We start from the raw sequence: 26,316 nt of genomic DNA on the forward strand, positions 1-26,316 counted from the left end.
TCTCCCTTTATACGTCTGCTTTACATCTTTTCACTTTTTGTTTCAAACTACTTATTTTTAAGCCAGGAGTATGAGAACCCTCTGACCATCTTCCTCCCATCAGAAAATTCCTTCAGCATCTGGTTTTACTGATTTGCTAGCCTTCTCTCCAGCCTCCGAACTTAAAGGAAGCATATAAAAATATTTACTGAATTCCTGGAGGTGATCTTTTAAGAGGCGGGCACTAATTGGACGGAACCCTTTTATCCTAAATTACGTTTTAGACATCTTTGACAAAAGGTCTTCAAAGAGATAAAAAGTGGTCTCCTCACATTAATCAATAAGAACTTAGGTAAAAGAGAATTCTTGTTCATTTGAAGAAAAGACCAGACCCACGAAAGTATCCAGTATGAGGTGCCACCATGGGCTTGGCTGTTCATTATCCCCTGGGTTGGTTGTTATTTGCTTTCATTTTTGTTTTTCTATGCAAGGACTTAAGACACAACTCTAGATATTTAGGGGCATATTACTCAATTTACCAGAAATTCCTGAATGTTCCTTAATTAGAAGCTAGCAGGGCATCATAAAGGATATAACAACTTCTATATGAAAAAAGAAATTCTATTCTCATTATTTCCTGGGGAAGGGAAGGATGGCCCTGGAAACGGAGGCAAACAATTCCCCTGTATCAGCAGCTTCCTTTCCTTGTGACTGGTAATAAATACAACAACAGTTTTCTTTTCTCTTTCCCTCTGTTGAATGTAAATGCGCGGGGAGTGTCTACTCTATGAAAGGCCGTGGAAATTCAAAAATGAGAAAGTCATGTTCTCAGCTTTCAAGGTGCTTCTGATCCAGGGTAAGGGATGCAATAAAAGGGATCAGATGTGGGACGATGGAAAAGCTCTGGAGATGGGTAGTGGTGGTACCACACACAAGTATAAATAGACTTAACGCCACTGAACTGTGCACTTAAAAATAGTTAACATGGTTGATTTTATGTTATGTATATTTTAACACACACAGAAGAGAAGGAAGAGAGACTCTCTCTTCCCCTTCTTCTGTCAGAGGTAGAATGAATCAAAATAAACCAACTGGCACCAGCTCTGTTCCTTTAACAAGGGAGAAGCATGAAGAGCCAGTGCGTGGGTTTCCCCCTTTGGGAGGCTATCAGGCCCAGGCAGACGGTAAAGCTTCACAACTTGGTGGGACTCATCGTGGGTCATGTCTCATTCCTGGAGGGCAAAGTCAGAGTCATGCCTGCAGGGAGATGTACATGACTACATGATAATCACTGAGAAAAATGAATTAATGGTTATGAAAACTGCTCTCTTTAGAGGTGACCCAGTAAAGACAGACTGGGCTCTTGCTCTCACAGAGGAGCAGGGCCTGCTGACACAGGCGCCCCATGCTCAGAAGGGCCCCTGTGTTTGGTTCAGTGCACTGTTGTCGCCATCTTGAAATTCTTGATCATTTTGTCCACAAGAGCTCCCACATCATCCCTTTATACTAGGCTCAGCAAATGAGGTAGGTCACCAGACCTCCAGAGTGGGAATGACACAGCCCTTTTCCCTCCAGAGCCTGTGTGAAGGGGAGAAAATAAGGGTAATGCTCAAAAGGACGCGGTCTAAGACATTTCTCAAATTGCGAGAAGCCAAAAAGAATTCAGGGAGAGACATCTCCCATGGAAAGGGTTTGTTCCTTCAGGCCAAGACACACAAAGAAAGGGTTGCATGATAAAGTGTGTGCATGCACACATGGTGCAAAATGAAACCAGTCAACCAGTCAGGGGTGGAGGCAGGATACATAGGTCGTAACTTGAAATGCCTTCCCTTGCGGAATACAAGACAGTGTTTGAGTTAACTAGAACTTTGACCTTTATAGACTTTCTTAGAATACTCAAGCATTCCAAAAAAAAAAAAAAAAAAAGCCTTAGATATTGATGTTAGAATGTGTCACATGAGTCTGATGGAGATTGTGGGACAAGGGCTGGAACAGGCATGTTGGCTTTGTTCCTTTCTTTCTGAGCTCCACTGGAGAAAGTCATCGGTGCTGACCGCAATGCAGGAGCCCTCCAAATTTTATGACTCACCCATCTGTAGTAAAGATGGGCCCATAGGAAGAATGAAGGACCTAAGGACTGCCTGCCCCCATGTTGTGGTGAAAACTAGATTATGTCATTATTACATAATTCTTATCTTTTTCTGTAGTGTTTGAAATTTTTATCATATAATATACGTGTGTGTGTGTGTGTGTGTGTGTGGCTTATTGGGTAATGTCAACTCATTATTATATAAACCTGAAGTTTTTGGCAGTAACTATCCCTACATGGCCTATATAAGTAATGCCTTCCTTTTTATTATCTTGACCTAAACTTGTAAGTTTTCAGACATTCTGACTTACACAAACAGTATCCTTTCAGCCTGTAAGACTCAGCTCTCTTTATTCTAAGATTTCAATACTGCATTTGATTCAAATCTCTTCTGTCTACCCCACCCCCACCCCAAGCACAAGCCACACCTTTGGCTTGACTGACCTAAAATGGAGGGATGGGTCACAAGGTCTTTCACATCTCCCCTTTCCCCTTCCTCTACCCAGCTGCTTACTTCCCTGTTAGGTAGCAGGAAAAGAACAAAAGAAACCTTCCTAACTGGGCCAGGTCACACTCCCACCTGAGTTTGGTGGTAATTCTGTTCTCATTCATTGTATATGCACTCCTGCTGGCTGGTATGGACAGATGGTGCCTCCAACATGGTCTACTGGTAAAAAGCTCACTTGTCCCATCTGATTGTCCCCAATTCTCTGGAAAAGCGGACATATAAAAAGGAATAAAAATGACAGTCACCCTTTCCATATTTCCCCTTTTTTAAACAAGAATTCTTGTGGAACCTCCACTTGGCCTTGGGAAAAGAAAGCATCTCCTCCATAGAAATGTGAGTGGAAGGATAGCCTGTCTTTTCCTTGGTGTAGAGCTGGTTTCTGAATATGTTTCTCAGACCTGATGGGAGGTAGCTGAACCACCTGTTGGCTTTGCTCTGAACCAAGAATGTGAGATGTAGCAGTCATTCTAGGACAACTGGAAGCCTGTTTGTTGTATCAGGAATGCCTTTATTGAAATTAAATAAAATAGTAATAATATATGACTTGAACAGTAGCAGTAGAGGTATACATAGCATTTTTGTAAAACAGTGAAGGGATACTTTACCGAGCCTAAGAGAGGAAGGATGGGGACGATTTGCCACAGGAGAGAATGTCTTCCCTACATCCTAATTGGAAAGCAGAAATTATCCTGCTGGAAATTTACAAGTGGAGCAAAGTTTCTCAGCCTTGGCACTACTGACATTTAGGCAAGATAATTCTTTGTTATAGGACGCTCTTCATGCATCCCTGGCCTCTACCCTCTCCAAGACAGCAGCACCCTTCGCCAAGATACAAACACCTACAAATGTCTCCAGACATTGCCAACTGTCTCCCAGGAAGGCAAAATCACCTCTGGTTGAAAACCACTGCTACTCTTAAAGGCAGAGGGGAATCATGATCAAAGGTTCAAGGCGTGAAAAAGCGGGCATTATGAAAACTGCACATAGTTCCATCTTCGTAGAGTGTGAAGTACGGGGCAGGGCAGCTAGTGGTGGGAGGTGGGAATGCAGAAGCATGGGAGGCTGAAAATGGAGGGTCTGGGAGAACACACACAGGTGAAGGAATGTCATCTGTTTGGTGACGACAAGTCTCAGAAAGAGAAGGACATATGGGATTTGAGTTCCAGATACATGGTAAGAGGCCAGAGGAAGAGTAAGACTTCAGGCAGCTGGATCACTCGGGAGCTATGTCGGAAGTCAAGGTACAAGATGATGAAAAGCACTGAACTGGGGGAGCAGCAGGAGGGACAGGAACAGAATGACATGTGCATAGGAAGCCTGGGGGACCAACCCTGCCACTGGCAGCAAGAGCACACAGAGGATGGGCCATCAAGTTCCACAGCTGGGAAAGAGAAAAAAACTGGTTATGTCGAGTTGTGGATGCCTTCTTTCTCCCCTTGGTTGATTTAAGATCTTAGCCTACAGAAATCTTTTCATCTGGGCAGTCTTCTGGATTTCCCAAGGATGAAATACCCTGAGATTTTAAGCAACAAAGATGCTTATATTCTGATCCTTACCACCTTACGTAACTTGTTCAACACATGAATCATCACAAACAATACAGTAGGGCTTTGTCAGTACTCTAGAATCCCTCTTTTCAAATACCCTCATGACATTACCCCACCACTGGCCAAATTACCAGCAAGGAGTTGTCATGGTTTTGATATTATCTCTGGCAAACTATTAAGAAGAAAACACGAGAGAGGCCAAAGTACTATAAAAAGAAGAAAGGGCTCTTAATTTGAAATGACTTTGCCCCAGGTTGGCATTTTATCTTAGAAGAAAACGTGGCTACCATTTTGATTTGATGCATTATGAACTCATTCCACCGGAAGCCTTTCTGAAAAAGAATGATTTGTAGCAACAGTATAGATACAAAAGCAAAGGGATGTTGGTTGTAGAGTTGAGCAAACATCAACAGCATTTCTACGGTACTATATGGAGAGAATCTTTAAAAAGGAGATTTGGCTCCTGAATAAACTTTTCATGATGAGCAACCAGGGAAGTTAAGCTCCCCTTATTAGCCTCTTTTTCTGTTCTTCTCAGTGGCCCATATCGTTTACACTAATAAGCAGCAGCAGCTGAACTACACAAAAAGCTCCTGATAAACAACAGCTAAGGGAGGGCAGAAAATGGGCAAGATGCAGCTCTAACATAAATCTCAATGCAAATCCAAAGTCTGGCATTCGTGGCTTCAACAGTGCCCCCAAATGACACAGAAAGGCATTGGCCGGATCTCTTAAGTATATATTTCGCGTGTTAATGTTACAAGAATGTAAAAACGATTCCATTTCCTGCTTGATATATTCTCTCCCAATGTCTTCCAGGTCCAAAAATTTGGAGACTCTCCAAACAACACATAATAACGTGAGAGGAGGAAGGAAGTGAAGGAGGTGGGAGTCATGAGGGGGGAAGGAGGTTAAGAGTAATTTGCATTTCTCTTGTGTTCCACACTTGTTTAACAGGCTATAATCAATATCACTACTGATTTGGTTTCAGCTAAGTCACAAGCAAGCCTCGTGTCTGCACTAAGACCCCTGATTCCCAGGTTACAATATTATGTATGGGGCAAGAAGAGGGTGTCTCCATTTTTAGGTATCCCTTGGTAAATGGCATCTGTATTCCGTTCTTGGTTGCCCAAGGCAAATTGCCTCACTTCTCTATGTAACATAGACCTCATCAGTTAAGTGGGGCCCAAAGCCAGCACTGCTGAGCCCTTTAGACGTACCTCTAAAACAGTGCCACTCGAAGTACAGTCACAGAGCAGTACCATACATGTCATCCTCAAGTTTGTTAGAAATTCTGCATTCAGAATTCACGCTCCACCCCATGTTTACTGAATTAATCACCGACTTTGATGCACTTTGAGAAGCACTGCCCTAGAACCATGCTGCTGGTCTGCAACCTGCCTGTTCCCCATCCACTGTTCGATAAAGACAGAATCTGGATGGAAGCATTTAAAACATTCATAGACATCTGACACTATGGTCACATCTGAGGACATGAGCAACGGACTCATGTCCTTCAAAAGGAATGGACTGATGTGGGGTTTCAGCACTTGTGTGGGGACTTACATGAGGCACAATCTGCTACCAGTCATGGGCAGAGGAACCCCACATCATCATGATGGATTTAAAAAAAAAAGTCCTTCATCACAGGGTCTGAAAAGTTCTACTCTAGAGCAAAGTTCAGTAAACTTTTTCTATAAAGGACCATACAGCCTACAAAGCTTAATATCTTGAGCTCTGTAGGTCAGAAAGTCTCTGTAACAACTACTTACCTGTTATTATAAAGCAAAAGCAGTAAGAACATGTAAGCAAATGAACATGGCTGTGTTCCAATAAAGCTTTATCTACCAAAACAAGTGGAGGGCCAGATTTGGTCCACAGGCTGTTCTGTGCCAACTCCTACTTAAAGGATGACTGCTGGCCAAATATGATGCCATCAGAAGATTACGCTGAATCCACTTGACTCCATAGAACCCTAACTTTTGAGAACTGAGGAGATGAAACAAATCACCCCAATCCCCTAATTTTGTCAGTGATTTTTTTCCCTACTTACAAAGGCCACAGAAATAAAAACTGTTTCTCCCTCTTTGTTCCTATAATAATGGGAAATCTATGAGGATAAAGTCAAACACAACCTTCAACTACCACCCTAGCAAAAATTAGAGGATCGGAAAGGAAATGTCCACATCAGAGAAAGGAAAGTTAAGTCTACCTTCCTGTGGTTCAGGGCTCTACAAACTATGGCCCATTGGGGAATGGCACCTGCCAAATCCAGCCTGCCACCTGTTTCTATAAGTTTTATTGGAACAAAGCCATGCCCACACAATTACACATTGTCAATGGCCGCTTTTGAGGTACAGTGGCAGAGGGGAGCAGCAACCCTATGTTCCACAAAGCTTAAAATATTTACTATTTGGATCTTTACTGGGAAAAAATGTAGCTTCTGCTAAAGTTCCTCCCACGGCTGGCAGCCCCTTATTCCAGTCCAGAAAGCTCCAAGCAAGTAGATAAGAGGACAGGTTTCCATGTTGCCATTAATAAGACTTCTGCCAATGACTTTCTCTGGAAAAAATCTTCCTTTGCTAAACAAAGTGGCAGTCAGAGAGACTTCTTGCTGCGTTTCTCCCAAGTTTCTCAGTGGCTTTCAAGTTCCTTTTAAGTAAGTTCTTTTATTATTAAAAATATATAGGCAGAGTTACTAATTCATGAAGCAGTCTATTAGTCATGTAAAGGCAGCATTAACTTGGTGCCTTTTTACACTAAACTCATACAAAGAATATTAAAAGCCTTGAGAAGCGGGGGGGGGGGGGGGACCTTAACAAGATAGGCAGTAACATCCTTGCATCTAGACATCTAGACCTCCGGAACATTCCCAGAGTGAGTGAACAGTTGCTAAACAAATGGGTTCTCTTATTTCCCAGAGAATTCGGGGCTGTTTTTGTCCAAGCTTCAAAGAATAGAAAGCATCATAAATACATGGAGCAAACTTCAACAAACAAAACCTTCCGGCCTTTGAATTCATTGTAAGTAACACTCATAACATGAAGGAAAGTAGGCTGCACTAGTTTGGGTAAAAGCAGAAATTCACAAAAAAAGCTCTGTGTAACATGGTGCTAACAAAACACAGTTGTTTCACTGGTAGCCAGTTGGAAGGAAGCCAGGGCCACGTCAGTTACGGTGTGGTCTGTGGCACCTTATAAATACCACGACTGCCACCTTCTGGTCTTCTGATTCTATTGCATGCCCCTAGTCCCACCTCGGCCTCATTTTCCCTAAGCCAGTGAATCACGTGTAGCCTAGAATCATGGACTCCTAGAAAAAGAGATCTGCAGAGATCTCTACAGATCTTTACAGATTATGGAAACCCTAGACCAAGCTGCCTTTGTGCTGGCTTTTAATACTGACTTTTGAGACCCCCCCCAGTGTAGCCACATCCAGAAGACCGGAATCACTTCTAACTCTCCTTCTTGGCTCCGAAAACTTGAGAATTCTGTGGGCAAGAGAGACAGGATTATACAACTCCACTTCCACCCACCTGCAACTCTCACCACACCCCAAAGATAGCCAGGCAAAGAAAGGGTAGTCACTGGAGAAGTTGAAGAAGACAAGAGGTACATTACCATTTAGAGCCACTTTTCCCTGATAACAAGGAAAGGGACTTTTGGGTTTGGAACCAGGTTTCTTTAGGCAGGCTGTCATGCTCCTCATGAGAATATTTTAGGGGTCAAAGATGGGTAGGAGAAGTGGTTGCTCTTGCTGCAGAGATGAGATTATGTACATAAACAGAGGAAGCACCCTCTGGGAGAAGCCCACTTCTACAACCCCAAGAATAAAACCAGCCTTGGCTCTTCAGAGGCAGGAGCTCTCTGCTTTGCCTGCCTTCACCCCCCATCACAATCTGGATACAGAACAGAGCAAGGCCCGGCCACAAGGTTTCAAGGAAGAAGATCAGGAAGGGAAGGCTTACCGTGTGACAGGGAAGTAAGGCCCAGTGGGAAATACATCAGGGGCTGGGGGGGATAAGTGAAAGTTGTGTAGCCCCTTCCTTGACAGAGATGAGGGTCTGGCCTGCCTGTGTTAAATCCTTTTACTTCTGATTTGAAAAACATTTGGTTTCCTGAAAAGCAAAAGCTACTAGGGGCCTTTTCTTAATCCATCTTGCACATCCTCGGAATTGACGTCAACAAGTCACAATGGGAGTTTCCAGCAGTTGTCCCCGGGCAGAGCGATGATGGCAATGATACAGGGCCAGTGTGGCCCAGGGCCCCCAAGGGGAGGGACAGGAAGGATGTTCCCAGGGATCCTCTGGGCTCTGTCAGGAAGAGGGAGAAACACATCCCTCTAAGGAAAAAAGGCATTTGTCTCAAAGAAAAATGGTTGTATTGGGGGGAAATGTCATACTTAATGAAGCCAACCAGTGGTAAAGGAAACAAGCTGCCATGTCTTCGGAATGTTAGAAAAATAATGTTTATGTTCAGAAGATGCTGTTATGATTTACCATTACAGCTGCCGTTGGTTGATGGACACTGTTTCCCTTTCATCAGAGAAGCACCTGTTACCCTGTTTTACAGATGATCAAACTGAGGTTCAAAAAAGTGCAGTAATTCTTCCAAGGTCAACAGGAGTAGGTAGAAATGAACCCAGTTCTGTCTCCAAGTCTGGGCTCTGTCCACTTTGCCCTCAGCTTCCATGATTAGAGTCATTGTTTTTTTCTCACAAAATCAAGCCTGCAGGTGAGCACTTCTATTGAGATCCTCACATTTCTGAAACTGAAGACTGGAAAGACTGATTTCCACATGGGGAACATCTCTACGGACAAGTCACTTCCGACCCCCCACACTCCCAGCTGAAATGGACGAGGGAGGCTGGGGCTGCCTCTAACGGCAGCTCTTCCTGCAGCAGAGACCATGGTAGCTGCCCCAACTCTTGCCAAGTCAGCAGCCTGAAATGCACTGCCTATTCTCAGCCCCACACAGTCACTATCTCACCGTCACCTTTTCTGTCTCCTATACTTTCAATTTGGACCCTTCAGGGTGAGAAAAGTGGCTACAATTTATAGCAAGTAGATGTTTTACACTGAGTCCTGATAGGGAGTTTCACCAGCCACAGCCTCCTACAGCAGAAGCCAGCCAGCAGGACACCCAACAATCAAGAGAAATAAGGACCATCTGACAGTGACCAGAGAAGATACCAAAAACAGCACAAAGACCCAGACAAAGACCAGCTACCCTATACTGATTGATCTGTGGTCCCCCTTGCTAATATGCGCATGACTCCTTAAGGAGTGGGAAGTGAAGGGGCAAATCTTTAAAAGGAGAGAATCTCCCAGGTTTGAATCCTAAATCAAATGAATATTTATCCCAAAGACATTGAGCTGATTTAACAGAGACTATTTAAAAACAGAAAAGACAAAGTTACCAAGATACCAAGAACTGGCAAGTTTTAGATTTCTTTTTCCTACTCCCAAACGGAATATGGGATTGAGGAAAAGATGAGATCACTTATGGAAAATAAAGAGTACTGGTTTTTTGGTTTTTGGGGGGTTTTTTGCACATGTAAGTTGTAATGTGTAAATGTTGTCCCATGTGTGCTTGTGTGTTTGTGTGTTTTATGTCAGATAGCCTGATTTTCTTTTTGACATGCAAGGATTTCAGCAAGCCATTTTTATAAAGTCTCTCATGGTATCTTTGTGGACAAGTTGGAGAAATGTGGGTTGGATGATAAAACACTTATGTGAACTCTCAAGCTGCCTATATTTTGCTCCTTTTTGGACACAAAATTTTCAGGGAGACAGTGACAAAGTGGATTTTCCTCTAACAAAATGGCCAGAATGACGAAGAATCTGGTAATCCTGTCCTGGGGGAATAGAATGTTTTATCTTAGAAAAATGAAGGCTCTGGGTGCAGGAGGGAAGGAGTATGCATCTGTGATAGAGTGGAACGAGTGCTCTCTTGGAGGCAACCAAGGTTCAAATCATGAATCTTCCTTACTACAAAATGCTTTGTGTCATCCACATGTACTCACCATGCTCTGTATTGTAACTGCATTTTTTTGCAACAGTATCTACAGGGCAGGGTGAGCAAAGCAGCCTACTGGGAGAGAGCTAGACCTAGAGAGAAAGGGGTAGCAAAGGCAGGAAACCTAGGGAAAGAACCAGCAGCCCCAGGGAGGTGTTGATATTCACAAAGTAAGTTCACAGTCTAGACAGGGCATTTCTGGAGCAATTCCAGATGGAAAGCAACAGGGTTCTGTCACCAAGATGCAATGGGAATGTGGCTTTACCCCAATGGGCAAGTGGGGTGGAGATGGTCGGAAGGCCAACTCTGGAGGAAGGCTAGATCCAAGAGAGATTCTTCCAAGACCTGATGGAGATGGCTGCAAATAGTGCTGAACCCTGGGTGTGGACCTGAGAGGAACACAGCTGGAAATCCATCCTCTGCCAGCCTGGCTCTCAGGGAGGTTTTCTCAACAACCTCACTGAAGGAGCGAGACGTGGAGAAAGCCCAGAAAGAAGAGCCTCTGTCTGCCCCAAGGGAAGTATAGAAAGTGGCCAACTGCCCCCTTCTGGACCAAAGATGACTGGACCTCCTGGACCACAGACTTGCCTGGAATTCCACTTATGGATGATCATTCCTTTCGCTTAGATATAAACGGTCCTTAAGTGTTTCTTATCACGTTGTCAGCATCCTTGGGAGAAATAATACATTAAGCATCACAGTGCATTAATACCTTAATGAGGCTTGGTTCCAGAAGTTGCGCTCATTTTCAGTAGTGACAGCTAAGCAGGATCCAGACTGCAAGATCAGGAATCAACTTTGTTTGGTTCAGATGATTGTTTGGGAGAGCCAAACAAGGGCCTGATGACCCTCTGGGGGCTAGAGGGCTAGGCCGGCAGAGCAGGGAGGAGCCCTGCATATCTGGAGGCAAGGACAGTAGAGAATGAGGACAAGCTCAGGAAACAGGAGAAGGGCGGGGAGGAGACGCCTGAGGGGCCCTGAGGTGAACCTCTTCTACCTTGCAGTTCAGCTGAGGGCCAGATCCATCTATTCCTGCTTTATTTCACATCTCTTTGCCAACGGCAAAATAAACATGCACTGACTCGGTGCATTTCTTGATCATTGGAAAAAATTATTCTTAACAGAATAGCTAAAAGAAAACCATTTATCCATTCATAAAGCATGACATCACTAAGATTAATCTGTTTTATTTGAAGTCCTTTGAACTAGAAATCAGACATCTGCCTTTTGCAAAATGCAAAGAGCCAAAATATCCTCACCTTTTTTCACACCCAGAACCTGGGCAAATAACTAGAAAATAAGAGGGACGGGGGGAGGGAGCCCCCAGGAAGACAAAATAAATGCTCCCAAGTCAGTTCATTAAACACATGCATTTGAATTATGTGCCAGCCTTTTCAGTCCTTCTCATGTTAGAAAGTATAACCAAGAGGGAAATCCAAGAGTCTCCGAGAAGCAAGCACCCTGACAGTTCTAAGAAGTGATCGTGATCAGAAATAGAGAAATACCATACACCTAAGAGAGCTTAACAACTAGGGGTCATGTACACAGAGGAAAAGGTCTCTAGTTGTCTTAAAATCCTTGAGGACATGGAATGTTCGTTTACAATTGAGGCAAAGTTACTGAGAGTAGACAGAACGGGATGAAATGGTTCTAGGAATACTCACCTCTAGGTAAGCCTCACAGCCTTTGTTTTCTGCATCCTCTACTGGGGTCCTTCTAGTAATTGAAAATATTTAATATCTTGAATGCATCCCTCGGCATGACAGAGTTAATAAAGATTAAACCGCCAGTGAATTAATTATTGGATTCATGAGAGGCAAGTCATCACTGGTAAGGTGCTGCGCTAGGAAAAAAAAAAAAAAAACGTACAAAGGATTAATATGTCACCTAAATTCAGACATGAATGAGACTCAAGCATCTCTCGACAAACACCAAGACAGAGAATTTGTTATAGAAATAACATAACATTGGGGGCGCCTGGGTGGCTCAGTTGGTTAAGTGGCTGATTCTAGATTTCAGCTCAGATCATAATCTCAGGGTCATGGGATCAAGCTCCAGGTCAGGCTTCACACTCAGTGGAGAGTCTGCTTCAGGATTCTCTCTCTCCCTTTGCCCCTACCCCTGCTTTGTCTCCCTCCCTCTCTCTCTAATAAATAAATAAATCTTAAAAAAAAAGAAAGAAAGAAAGAAAGAAAGAAAGAAAAGAAAAGAAAAGAAAAGAAAAGAAAAAAAGAAAAAGAAAGAACATAATACAAAAAGATTCCAGAGAGAACAGATGAGAGAATCACCAAGCTGACCTACCTGTGACGGTCCCTCACTTTTAAAGCCTAGAGCGGGGTGTGAGAGCCTGGAGGCTCCTGACAGAATCAGGTGGTCGGGCAGGGATCTCCTCATCCCAGTTCACGTGCTTCCATCTGATCCCTTTGCAGGTGTGCACCCCCAGGTGTTCCACTTCACAGAGCGCAATCTACCCCATCCCGGGGCTCTGCCTCCAAAAGACACACTAGCTTGTGCAGCACCAGCTGAAGAGGTTCACTGGGATTCCTAGGACTGAGATGTGGAGGGAACAGGAGGTAAAGTGCATTCCTTATTTAGTCCATTCCAGCCCCATGAACATTTTTAGAAAAGCCTGTGAGTCAAGAATATTAAATATGATTAGCCTTATGCAACTCAGTATGGAAACTGGAAAATCTTACCAAGTACTGAGAATGGTAAGTTTTATTAACCCAGGTAGGGTTCTTACAAAATACTATTTCTTTTTTCAACAAACTATTGAAGAAGACAGGAAAATTACACGTTTTTAAATGTGATAAATTTGGGTGGACCTTTATTGTTGCCTTTCCAACTTCCGTTATGCCTTCTCGTGCCGTTGATTTTCATTTGAGAACTTCTCCCTTGCTTTCTTTCTATCCACTGGACTCTCAGGGGGCTCCACTGGCCCCCACGGGAAGTCAGTGACCCAGCCTACGTCAACCAGTGCATTGGATCTCCCTACATCACAGTCAAGGCTCGGAGGGGGGCATGTGACCTAAATCAGTTCGATCAGAGAGACTCCCAGGAGCTTTACAGGATCAGCTGGAAAAGAGGCAGTGGATAGGGAAGCTCTGAGGCCAGAGAAGTCAGCGGCAATGGAACTGACCATGGAGGGAAGACAAAATGTAGAGGAAGCAGAAGTGAGAGACGGAGAGAAACAGAGCCCTGGTGACACCACTGGAGCCCCTTCATCAAACAGCCCTACCTATGCCTCTCTTATGACAGCCATTCAATTCCCCTCTTGCTAAGCCCACTTGTGTTGGTTTTCTGTTAATAAGTACTAAACTCACTAGCCGTAATGATTTCAGAGAAATGAGATGCTACTCTATGGAAATGAGTATTTATAGAGCCAATAATTGTGCATCAATACTTTTCACTTGTCTCTCAAAATCCTATTTTCCTCTCAAACCTCAGAAACCCTGAAGACAAGACTTCCAGTTTTGGCAGCTGTAATCTAAAGCACATTGGAATATTTCCTCTTGCCTTCCTGGAAAACCCCGAAATCAGGATTTTTTTTTTCACTGAATTTTCCTTAATTTTTTTCCTCACTAGAATTACCCTTCATTTTCTCTTAAAATTTCCTTAACTTCTTTTCACTGAAATCTACTATGAAACATTTCCTCTAGAATAAAAACTTTCTCTGAAAATTGCAACTACTGAAAACAGTGGGTTTTAAATGGTGCAAAATTCCTAAATTATTCTTAGGGATCATTCTCAAAAACAATTATTACATTTGGCCTATATAACATGAAGTAGTGTATAAAATATATGGAAATGATTTAAAAGGAGACTAGGGCCCCAATCCAAAATAAGAAAAAAAGAAAAAACAAAAAAACTGCCTGAGAGTAAAACAAACGTATTTCACACACATCCTCACCCACCCGATAGGAGTCTAGTGCAAAGGGTGAGTCAGCTTCAAAACCAAGGCACCCCACATCAGCCTCAGAGCCAGTCCCGGACCGGTTGGCAAGGTCAGCCGAACTCCCCTTGGCTCAGTCCCGGCTGTCTCTTTCTGCACAGCGGTGCTCCTGCTCAAAGGCCCAGGCAGGGAAAAAGCCCTCCAAGCATTGCCTTATGAATGGGCATAAAGTGCCTTATTGAAACCAGGAAAAGCTTCCTCCTTGTGGGGCTGACCTTGCCACTCTGCCCACATTCCCCCGAGGTACGGACAGTGGCTGGAGCTGAGGAAATGCCTTTTGGCAGTTTTGTGCAAATGAAATTTGAGAAATTTGCACAGTATGTGTGGAACCCATTGTTCATATCTAAGCTTATTAGCTGTTTTCCTCCTGAGAGCAAAGAAGAGCTCCTGAGAGTGAAAAGGAATCCCATCAGAGGAGGGGAAGCCTGAGGGGCCTCCCAGAGGACCCTTCCCTGCAGGCCTCATTCATTACAAATGACTTCAGCAGAGGCCTATTGAAAGGAGGTCACAGGTATTTACCTTTCTTCTCCGTCTGTTTCAATCCATTTTATGGAGGAGAGAAAATGCCAACACTCTCCTCATCCTGGAGCCCTCGATGAATTCATTCTGCACATTTTTGTATGGAATGGTAGACTTTTTAAACAACAAAAGAAAATGTCATTGGAACAGACTTAAGCTTTCTTCACAGACAGACTGATTTCTTACGTGAGCCACACTGGATTACTCCACTGCCATCACCCCCCTGCAAGTTCTGTCATTTCTTACAAGTGGGGCTTTGTCAGAACGGAAGAGGGGCGGCTTTTATGGCCTAACATATCCTTAACTATCACCCACCTCGAATAACACTGTAACAGGGGCTCACACTGAGAACTGTACGGGCGATGGGACGAAAACAGATCAATAGTTTACAAATGCACTTATGTGATTAGTAGGCTAATGTATGTAAAGTAAGGTAGAAATAATCCGAAAGAGTGGATGTTCCAAAATCTGTCTTGGTCTTTGTGTATATGGTTAAATACATCTGGTGATTAACCTCAATTAATGTATATGTTTCCATTCAGTAAATATTAATGAAATGCATCCTTTGTGCCAGGTACCGTGCTAGGGGCTACGTACACATAAAAAATGACAAAGGAATCTCTGCCTTCAAAGGTTTCTCCGTCTGGTAAAGAAAATGAGAAAACAGACCGTGTTCTAGAGAGCTGAAGCAAAGAGTGTGGAATATTCAGGAAAATGAACATATTCAGGTGCAAGTGTTAACAGGACGGGTCATGTGGCTAGCTGCCAAGAAGCTTCTCAGGATGGCCCCACCTTGGTAAAGTTCCAGGAACGAGGCCTGCTGTGCTCCCTGGAAAGCTCAGATATCTGATTCTGTCAGCACACCGATAATGAATCTGTCACTGGGACATTAACTTATATTAACTGAGCTTAACCAGGAATTGTACTTCTAATTAACAAGTTTACAGTGAAACTTGCACTGTCTTGAGCGTTATGGACAGAGAGTGCTTGAGGTGGTGAACAGCCAGCTCCCTCTGCTTCACAAGACGCTCTCGCTACACATTCTCAACCTCAGTTATGATGTGAAGAATGTTTAGATGAGTGCAGAGTCCAAGCTACAGAAATCATGTGAATGGAACACATGTTTGATGACTTCAGGTGACGGAAGATGAGGAGCCCATCTCCACACTGGTGAGACCTGCTGAGGATACCTGGACAGTTAGGACAATAGTTACCCTCTCCACCGCGAAGGCAAAGGCATGCTTTCCCTGCTGACCAACCTACTTCCTTACCACCTCTTTTTAAAGTTTAAATACATGTAACTTTTATGTATATACATATTTCTCTAACTACAGGGAATTAAGAACAAAATTAAAATTACCTGTGATCTCCTAGATTTTGGAATGCTTCCTCTCCCCCCCCACAGTCTTTATAACATTTGCACGGATAGATGATAGATGTATGTATATGTTTGCAGACATAGATTTATCTACATATATTTACATGCATCCCATGAGAAGCTAAGGGATCTGGGATGTTTCATGTCAGCAGCATGTCGCACCCAGACATTTCCGTTGAGGATCTAAAATAATTGACAAGTAACTTAAATATTTCTAGTAGTCTCCTGCAAAAAAAGAAAAAGAAAAGGCAGGAATATATTTAGCAGAAATTCATAAAAACCCTTTCCCCTCATTTGACTGATTCTCTCAATGTCATACCCTATAATTCTCTCCCATTCCCCCGAAAATTTACCCCCTTCAAAACTCACTCAGTCTTTTCAAACCAACAAGCTTTCTTGCTCGCTCTGTCTTCTTCTTGGTCCTTTTGCAGTATAAATCTGGCTATTCCCCCATCAGCATCAGCTCCGCTCAGCAGCTACTTTCCCCACTAATCTGTAAGGAGAGTGAGGGAAGTGAACATGTCTTTCTTCTTTCCAACCAAGCCCCAGTACCAAGCACAGTGTGTTTAATACACCTGTTGATCACTGAAAACACACACACACACACACACACACACACACACACACACACACACACACACGGTTTTGCAGAATTGTGTCAATCCTCATTTACCTTTGAATCACTCGCATTTTGCATTGGGAACAATTTCCCAAGTCATAACAATTTCTTTCCCATAGACAAGTTGTTATTGGTTGCATAATATTCCATTTTACATAACTGTTCCATAATGTCATCATTTTCCAATTTGGATTTTTCCCTTTACTCTGCATAAACAATGCATCAGTAAACACCTTTGCACAAAATCGTTTCTGATTATTCCCTTAGAATGATTTTCTACAAGTGGAATCATTGGACTTGAATACAAACTTCTTAAGGTCTCAACACAGACCACGAAACTGCTTCAGAGAACAATTGCCATTTCAATTCCACAGCACGCAACAGTGCCCTTCTCCCTGAACCCTTCAGCACAGAATGTTGGGGTTTTTTGTTTTTATCTTCTCAAAATTGAAATTTGAAAAACAATATATTTCTTTTGGATATACGAATACCTTCAGTAAGGACTGACTTGACCTGGAAGACAATACACATTAAATCCCATATGTCACACTGTTAAAGTTTCCAAGGTGACCCTGTGGTCCTCTATTTCCAAGTTGATGCCTTACATTTTTTTGGAGCAAGGTGAAATATAAATGAATACAGTTTCCAAGTTCTGGAGGAGCACCTCACTGCTGTTCCCAGGGGAAATAACTGAAGACAACCCATGTGCAATAGAAAAATATAAGAAAAGCCCCCAAGAGGACATGGAAGGCTTTTTGGAGGAGAAAAATGATCAAAAGGAGCTTTGAACAAAAGTTCTTCAACAGTTAGACAATAAAGGCAAGTACATACGCTTGACTGTCACATTAGTGGCCCCCATTGTACCTCTTGAGCATCCTGGCATGCAGATCCTGCTCAGTCCTTTCCCCAGGCCATGTGACCTGCTTTGGCCAAGGGAATATCAGCAAATATGACACTGGACACTCTACAGACACCTGTCCATGAGCACTTGCCCACCTTTTGGAGAAGCTCAGATGAAAGATCACACAGAAAGAGAGGATCAACCCATCTATTCCGCCCCAGACACATGAGTAAGGCGGTAATAGAACCTCTAGCCCCAATCAAGTTGCCAACAGACCACAGTCACATAAAGCACTAGTGAGACCAACAGAAAAATCGGGCAGACAAATCAGTGTTGCCTTCGTCCACAAGTCTAGGGAATTTGTTACGCAGCAATTGATAACTGCTACAGCACATTCTAAGCATAAACAACAGCATTCCTTCAACAGTTACTGAGCACTGAGAATGCATGGTCCTGAAGGAGAGACTCACGTGTTAATAATAATAATAATAATAATAATAAACCATATAGTGCAACAATGGCTATGATATTTGATAGGTAAAGGCACAAAGGAAGTTCTCTACTCTACTTTGGTGAGTCAGAAATTTCACGTGAACTTTGTCTTAAAAAATGAGCAGGCAGACTAAGAAGAAGAAGGTTCTAAAAGCTAGAGGAAACAATGATGGTGCACAGATGAGAAACAAAACAGAATATTCGGGAACCTACACATGATTTTATCCAGGATGAGTACAGGCAGGAGAAAAGCAAAAGAGGAGTTCTTCAGATTCAGATAAGAATTAAATAAATTCTTAGTATCTCCATTTTACAGATATTACATGGGAGAGTAAAGAATACAAGTAAGTCTCTGCTCTTAAGCCCACACTACTCTGCCTTCCTAGAATGTCCAACGTATTCAGATCTAAACGCATCATGGTATACAAATGTCACGTTTCCGCTCGACCTGAGATGATGTGGTATCAAGGTGGGGAGCGGCCCTCAGCAATGTTGGATCACATCCCCCTGTGGATAGCTCATTCAGCAACTAGTTCATTCTAGCAGATTCACCATTCTGTGTCTTGTATCTAACTTACAGAATTCGGCTAGATTTTAGAAATCTCTTCTTAAAATTATTAATAGGAATCTGATATGACCTAACCCAGCAAACAAATTTTAGAAGATTCAGGGAACGGATATGGAGATCCAAGTGACAGCCAACAAAGGACATGAAACCAGCCGCACGAGACTTTAAGGGAATGTACTAATTGTTCACACGAAATGAAGGACTACAAACCACTACACGAGCTACTAAATTTTTTAACATAAAGAACCAGGGAGTAGAATGAAACAGCACCAGCTAATCCTTAGCTGGCAAGAGTAATTTTCTTGAGTCACACTAAACTCCATTTTTGCATAAAGGCAGGATTTTACGTTAGTGAGAATATGTTGTAAAAAATAAAAGAATACAGTGAAGGTGAAATCAAATCCTTTTTTTAAGATTTTATTTATTTATTTGAGTGAGAAAGCACAAGTGGGGGGGGAGGGGCAGAGGGAGAAGTAGACTCCCCGCTGAGCAGGGAGCTGGATGTGGGGCTCGATCCCAGGACCCCAAGATCATGACCTGAGCTGCAGGTGGACACTTAACCGACTGAGCCACCCAGGCGCCCTGAAATCAAATCTTGATTTGTAAATAACTGTACTGGTGTTGGCCATCCAACAATTTGTTGACTGTATAAAGGAAAGAGCTACAACTTTTAACTGGGTCTTGGCAAATGTACTAGGCAGCAAGCTCCAGGCCCGCTCCACACCAACACACACGGTGAACTCTGGCCGCAGAACCGACGGAGCTCCCCCCTTAACCTCATCAGCTGTTGATATTTACAGAGGAGTCTCCCTCACACTCCAGATAAGGAATGACAGCCCATGCAACAAAATTAGTGAGGGTCAATAGAACAAGAGTCAGCAGTTAATCGATTGCAGTAGGAACGCTTCAGTGAAAGGAGCCAGACCCCTGTTTTCTCAGGATAATCAAATGCCTGACTCATGTAGACTCATAAAATTGACTTGTTTTTTTCTTGGTCTAATTGACTGATGCCTGGGTATTACATAAACCTTAGGTGTCCTCCAGATAAGACTTAATACTATACCACGAGAGCCAGACACCTAATTATTTTCGTTCCACGTGAAAGATAGCCCAGTGAAATGGATGGATGCCTTTTCCACCAAGACAAGCTTTGAAAGTGTCAAGGGGCTCTGTGTAAGCCCTACTGAGGAACACCTTCAGTAAGTCTTGCCAATCAGATATATCTGCAGCGATAAACAGTAAAGATGCAATTATAACTACAAAATACATTACACATGTAAATATTACTCTGAATTCTGTTTTGCTTATTCAAAACTGACTCCAGTATGGTATTTTATGACTTTAGATCTGATTTTAAATCATCGAATATTAGACTGAGGAGGGACTTTGGAACTTTTCTAGCCTAATAAATCACCCAAAAGAGAAACCTCATGTACAGTATCTCTGGAGATCAGACATAAAGCACGATGAAAGGAAAAAGGGGAGAAAAAGCAAATTATTAGAGTAAAAATAAAATCTTAAAGCAGCATATTTTATATTTGAAAAACTCTAATTATAAGAAAATTCTCCTATAAATTGGGGCTAAATATGATTCTGGAAATTTCCACCCAAATGACACTTTTGGAAATGCATGTGATTAATCTCATACATTTGCTTTCGTGTGCATGCAAAGCTATATAACTGAATTTTGTTATGTTTTGCTCTTGAAAATTTTTAGTATTTCAGATTTAAGGAAGCCCTGGTTCAACTTCTACCTTTATATATATTTTTCAAAAATTTAACTATATATCCTTAAAATCGTTTCTAAATGTGTTCCATCCAATACCTCCACCAGTAGCTATTTTTAACACATCTTAATAATTTATAAATTAGATACATGTGTATTTTTTTACCATTGTATAAGGCATAGATCAATATGAACTTTTAATAAGATAATTTAGATAAAATAAAGAATGCTATCCCACCCAACAAACGTTGCCACTCTATGTAGCCAAATGACTCTCCTCATGCCTCACCCGGACCTACACATTCTCTGGCATAAGACAATCATTCTGCGGTTGGGTGAGGCACTATACTGGGAATGATTAAGTTAAATTCTACATACAGAAAAGCGGAGATCTCCAGCCCCTTTACTTTACTTATTAGAAGTCAAGTTTATTCCAACCATGCTTGAAACTGCGGGTCCTTCTGAGGAAATGGAACTGCTCAAAGAATACCTTCACTATTTGGCAATTCCAGAGTGAAAAACCTGCTCTTCGCCTTATGACCCCATTACGACCTCACCAGCAGAGAAGCTTCAATCATACACACAGAAATTTCATTAAGCTTGTTCGTGTCCCATTCTGGAATGTGAACAAAGAACCAATACCACTGAAAATTTCAGAATGGTCTCAGACATGAAAACCAGAGATCAAAACTAACAGAGGAAAAAAAAAAAAAGGCAAAAAACAACAACAGAAACTAAACATTATTCAGAGCTTTAAGGGAATATATCCACGAAATCAAAAACAAAATGTTATAATCAAAGGATATTAACAGAAAAAGAAAGATATCTTAGAGATAAAAATGTTGTCTACAAAATAGTTCCATATAAGGACTGGAAGTTTGAAGGGTGACAAAATATACCAGAAAGTAGAACTTAAAAATAAAGAGATGGAAAATGGAAAAAAGATTAGAAAATTAAAATCAAAATAAAAGTTCCCATATCTAACTAATAGGAGTTCCAAAAAGAGAGGATAAAGAGAGGGAACTAAAATAAAAATAATACAAGCAAAAAGTTTTCAAACCTGAAGGATATGAGTATCTATAACAAGGAGTGCCACCCTGAAATTTCAGAACCCTGGAGGGAAAAGGAACATTTATAAAAGTTTCTAGAGAAAAACAAGGGATCAGAAATCCACATGGCATTAGATCTCTTGATAGGAATTCTGGTAGCAAAATAGATGATACAAGTAGATGAAACAACGCCTTAATGAGGAAAAATATATATATTTCTAAATCATAGTACCATACTCATCAAAACTAGCCACCAAGGCATTTTCAGACATGCAAGTCCCTGAAAAGCTTCCCTCCCACATGCCTTCCACGAGGAAGCTAATGGAGAATGGGACCCAGCAGAATGAGAAAGAAAAGTAAGAAAAAAAGAAGGTGTGAGATACAACAAAGAAAAGAGGCAAGTGGAATTTCAAGATGCGATAGTAAGTATGTAGCAGCTCTAGAGAGCAAACATGACCATAATAATCTAAACACTAAATATTAAACAAAAATGTTATACATAATCCTACTGGGACAATGGAAGTAAGGCAAGAGCATGAGTAAGCGGAACAAAGGAGAACAAAATCCTCATCTTTCATAATAGAAGTCAACAGATAATGTCTACACTAGAAAAATCAAGGAATGACAGTATGGGCATACTATTCAGAAACACGGAGGTAAATGGCAAAAGAAACAGCCCTGGGAAAAAGGAATGAGGGCGGCAATGAATATAAATGGAAAACACTGTGTTTCTATCATAAACTTTGTAATTTTTAAGCTTCGTCCATGTACTTCATTCACACACACAAAAAAGAAGTTACAGAGGAAATTAATGATTCTAATATTTTCTTCCTGGAAGAGGGAAGATTATGGACTCTTAAGTATGCACATGCCACTTTAGACACCATCATTTTATACAATAAGACAAATAAGATCTGACTTCAATAGCAAGGTTCCTAAGAGCTCTGCAAGAGACCAGTCACAGAATAATGTAGAATTCAGAGGGAACGCTCTAGCCTATCTCAATCCGTAAATGACATTTCATGTAGAACCAGTCTACCGAGACTAAGTCGGTTCTAGGCATCCAGAAACCCAGTTTCATTTCCCCGTACGAAGCAAACTTTCTGATTCCACAATGCTCAGAAAAACCACCTGCAACACTAGTTAAAAATGCGGACTCCATAGTCTGTGGGACTCCATGGATTTCTACTTAGTCAGAGTATGGCACTGGGACCCAGAAATCTGTATTTTTACAATCGTCTCAAGTGATTTCATATCACCGATGCCCAGATTTTGAGAAAGAACATCAGGGCATTCTTCTGAAGTCCCGTGTTTTAAGGGCAAGGGTTGGCAAACTTTTCCTGTGCAGTGCCAGGTGGTTAATAATTTAGGCTCCAGCAACCATTGCAAGCACTCATCTGCGTTGCTGTCCCAGCATGAAAGCAGCCACAGGCAATATGTAAATGAAGGAATGTGGCTGTGTGCCAAAAAAAACGTGGTTGTCAACACTGAAATTTGGACTTTATATAATTTTGACATGTTGCTAAATATTATTCTTCTTTTGGTTTTTTCCCAACCATTGAAAATGTAACAGCCACTCTTAATTCCAGGGCTTACAAAAACAAGTGGGAGGCCTGATTCAGCCCTTGAGCAGGGGCTTGCTGACCTCCGCTGTAGGGTACCCCACAACCACTGAATGAGCAGCAACCCTGAGAGGAGTGCATGGGGAGAAGGGAGCTCCAGAACCCAGAGTCAGAAAAGCTCCGTAATTTGACATAAATCAACCATAAAAGCTCTATTACAAACAAGGCAAACTGAGCAGAACTGGTGCTTCCTCCCTTCCACAGGTATTCTACTAGAGAGAATGATTTATGACTTCCTCCAATTCCCTAAAGTCTTACCCCATTTTTTCAGAACTTGCTTTGATGATTATACGAATCTGATTTCACGCAAATAAAAACAGGAGGGGAGAAAGGTGAAGCACACAGAGTGACTTCCTCAAAGTCGTCTTTCCTTTTCCGATGAGGACTCCCTTCCAAAAAATCAGGCTTCCATAGGGTTTTTAAATTGTCCTCTCAATCATATGAAATTTTAGGTTACCCAACCAGGTCAGAGTTTTGGGCATCCACTAATATACTTAAATTTTAAATTTCTCTGAATTATTAACTGCCATCACACTGAACCAGAACCTTAGCATCTAAATAAATCATTTATTGTTCTTGTCATTCATTTAATAATTTTTACTGCGTGACAAGAGAAGATGCATAGGTTAATAAGATTTTATCATTACACTAGAAGTTGGTTCAGAAAAACTGGTCCTTGTCATTGAATATGGGTTCACAACCATGATGATTTCTACATTAGTTTATAGGGCTTCAAAAGCATTTCTTCAACCAGAACATGAGATGATTCATCTCTTAGGTTCCAAGCTTCCATTAAGATGATCGAGGACTTGGAAGGTCTCCTCTGTCTCACAATTTTTCCCATTCAAGCAACCACATTAATTTTTCTTAAGATTTGATTTATTTATCTGAGAGAGAGAGAGAAAGCACAAACAGGCGTAGGGGTAGAGGGAGAAGGAGAAGCAGACTCCCTGCTGAGCAGGGACCCCTGACTCGGGGGCTCCATCTCAGGACCCTGAGATCATGACCTCAGCAGAAGGCAGATGCTTGACCAACTGAGTCACCCAGGCGCCCCTCAAGCAACCACATTTAGATGAACTACTATTTCAATTACACATTAGCTTCTAAACATCCAAGTTTCCCCCCTCCCTTAATGTTTAGTATAAAAATACAAGGACCAGGCTGACATACATTGTATTACACTGTTTATCATTAATGTGTTGTCATTATTTTAGACTGTTTTATGACTAGCCGGATAAGCTTTATCAGTATATTTCTATATCCTTAAGTTACAAATAGCGATGTTTTGCAAGAATATAATCATTTAAAACTATTTTATAAACAAAATTTGCATATTAAGAGCTCAAATTATATATCTTTGATTTCATCGTGAATGGCAATTGATGATTCTAAAATGCAGAGCAACTTAATGGCTTGTTAGAAGTAGAAAATAAATAGGAAATGGGTACTTCTGTACAGTGCCTGCAGACTTCTCTGAAATAAATACATAGCCCTGAAATGAATGGTCTACAATCTGTTAGCAGGTCTGCCCCATTTGCCTGTTAGATACCATTTCAAATTCAGATAAACAGTTTTCAAAAAGGCAATGAAACCAATTTGCCCCATCTTTTGAGTGATTTTTACTGATTTGATCAATTACTCTACCTTGAAATTCCTTGAAAGACTAAAAAAAAAATCAAAATTAAACAAAACAAAACTGCAAAGATCAGCAGCAGACAGGAGAGCAGATACGTAGAAAAGTAGGTAAGCTAAGGCTTTGGCATTTCAACTCCGTACTCAGCCTGCAACTCACAGGTAACCTGAGTTATTTCCAATTCAAACTGAATCCTTCTCTGAAATCCTTCACACACACGTGCACACGCGGCGCACACACATGCACGTATGTGCACATTCTCTCCCTTCTTCTCCTCTCCTCCCATTCCCCTCCTCCACACCCTGCTCCTTCCCCCATATTCTCTCTCATTTACAGCTCTACAACCCCCCTAACTCTTGATACTCCGCAGAAAAACTACCCACGTCATCACTTAAATTCATCTTCCAAAATTAGAATACGTCTTCAGATGCTCACTCTGTAACATATGCTTTTAACACCTTGTCTCAACTTTGGAATAAAAATAAAAATAAAACAAAGCATCAAGATCTCAATCAGAACTTTTCAGATTTACAGGAAAGCAACAGGAACAACTACTTTTGCTTGAATCTCTGGCGTGCATCTTCAATATCCCCTCCTCCCACTCAGATGCAAACATTCGAGGAAGGTATACAGAGCAATGGAAAGTGAGCCGCTTCTGGATCTGGGATCAATTAGATCCAGGGCTTTGTAGGGTTCCACTCTCTTGCTGCTGCTTCTTCCTGCTGTCCCTTCTGATACAACTAATGAATCCTTCAAGCATTCGTTTATTCTTATATAGGTTACTATACATTCCTTGGTGTCTCTTCCAGACAGATGCTCTTCCTTCAGAGTACTTTGTTCATCATTTGTATACAAATGAATTTCCTCCAGGACTCTAGCTGGAATGAAAATGGTGTAAAATGTTTCATATGCAGACAAAAGCAACAGGCTATGTCACCACGGACCCTGCCTCAGCTCCCAGGGGCAAAGATTTTGAGACAAGCAACTCAGTTCATATCGAAATATAACTTTTTCCACTACAAACTTATACTAATACTTCTAGCAAACTTCCATGCCCACAGTAAAAACTGAAAAAAAAAAAAAAAAACTTAGAAACAATAATCTTATTAGTGTTAATCTGTTCCATTTTTGTACCGCTCAGGCAGGCGAGCTGAGAGCAATAGATCAGCAGCCATACCTACAGTAAATAATCTAATGATCCTAGTGCAAGCATGAAGACGCCTTCCTTGGTATCCTCTTTACCCATAAGGCGTTAATGGAAGTACTCCGTGGGTTCTAAAACAAAAGTTGCAGGCTCATATGACAACAGAAACCAGGGAGAAAACACAAGTGGCTGTGGTAGGCCAGGGAGACGTGGACACTGGCCTGTCTAAAGGGGGCACACCGCAGTGACCATCCAACTGTTGCTGTGAAGGAATAAAGGGTGAAGGAGGCCAAGTCTTTTAATTTTTTTTAAAGAAGCCAGAAATTTGGATTTTTAAGGGAGATTCCCAATGTGAAATGATAGCGACTTTTTTTTTTTTTAATTAAACAGTGTGCAGGGTGTAAAAAAGTGTGTTGTTTCATGGACCACCAGTCTGTCATATCAACGTATCTAAAATAAATTCTTCATCACAGCCCCTCTGACTCTAGCATCAGGAAGCAATTCTCTTGAATGAGACTGTGACAAAACCTAAGCAAGAAGTCCCACAAAATGATGTCCCATGGACCACCTTCTACAAGGCTACTGACTGGATACTGTGGGATGAGGAATGTAGGGTCGTGATTGGACCCTACT

The 26,316-nt window shown here is 41.7% G+C and overlaps 1 long non-coding RNA gene across 1 annotated transcript in view; it reads right to left on the bottom strand.

The window, feature by feature from the left end:
• Window positions 1-20,920, bottom strand: part of LOC113261624 (uncharacterized) — a 341,122-nt gene extending 320,202 nt beyond the window's left edge. Inside the window, exons 1-6 of the long non-coding RNA XR_008957555.1 lie at window positions 16,359-20,920; window positions 15,972-16,214; window positions 14,612-14,725; window positions 12,442-12,690; window positions 11,805-11,983; window positions 2,649-2,778 (exon numbers count right to left, since the gene is read on the bottom strand). This is a non-coding gene — a long non-coding RNA (uncharacterized LOC113261624). The remainder of the gene's footprint in view (window positions 1-2,648; window positions 2,779-11,804; window positions 11,984-12,441; window positions 12,691-14,611; window positions 14,726-15,971; window positions 16,215-16,358) is intronic.
• Between the last annotated feature and the right edge of the window lie 5,396 nt (window positions 20,921-26,316).

Source organism: Ursus arctos, unplaced genomic scaffold, assembly GCF_023065955.2.
Source record: "Ursus arctos isolate Adak ecotype North America unplaced genomic scaffold, UrsArc2.0 scaffold_5, whole genome shotgun sequence".
NCBI lineage: Eukaryota > Metazoa > Chordata > Mammalia > Carnivora > Ursidae > Ursus > Ursus arctos.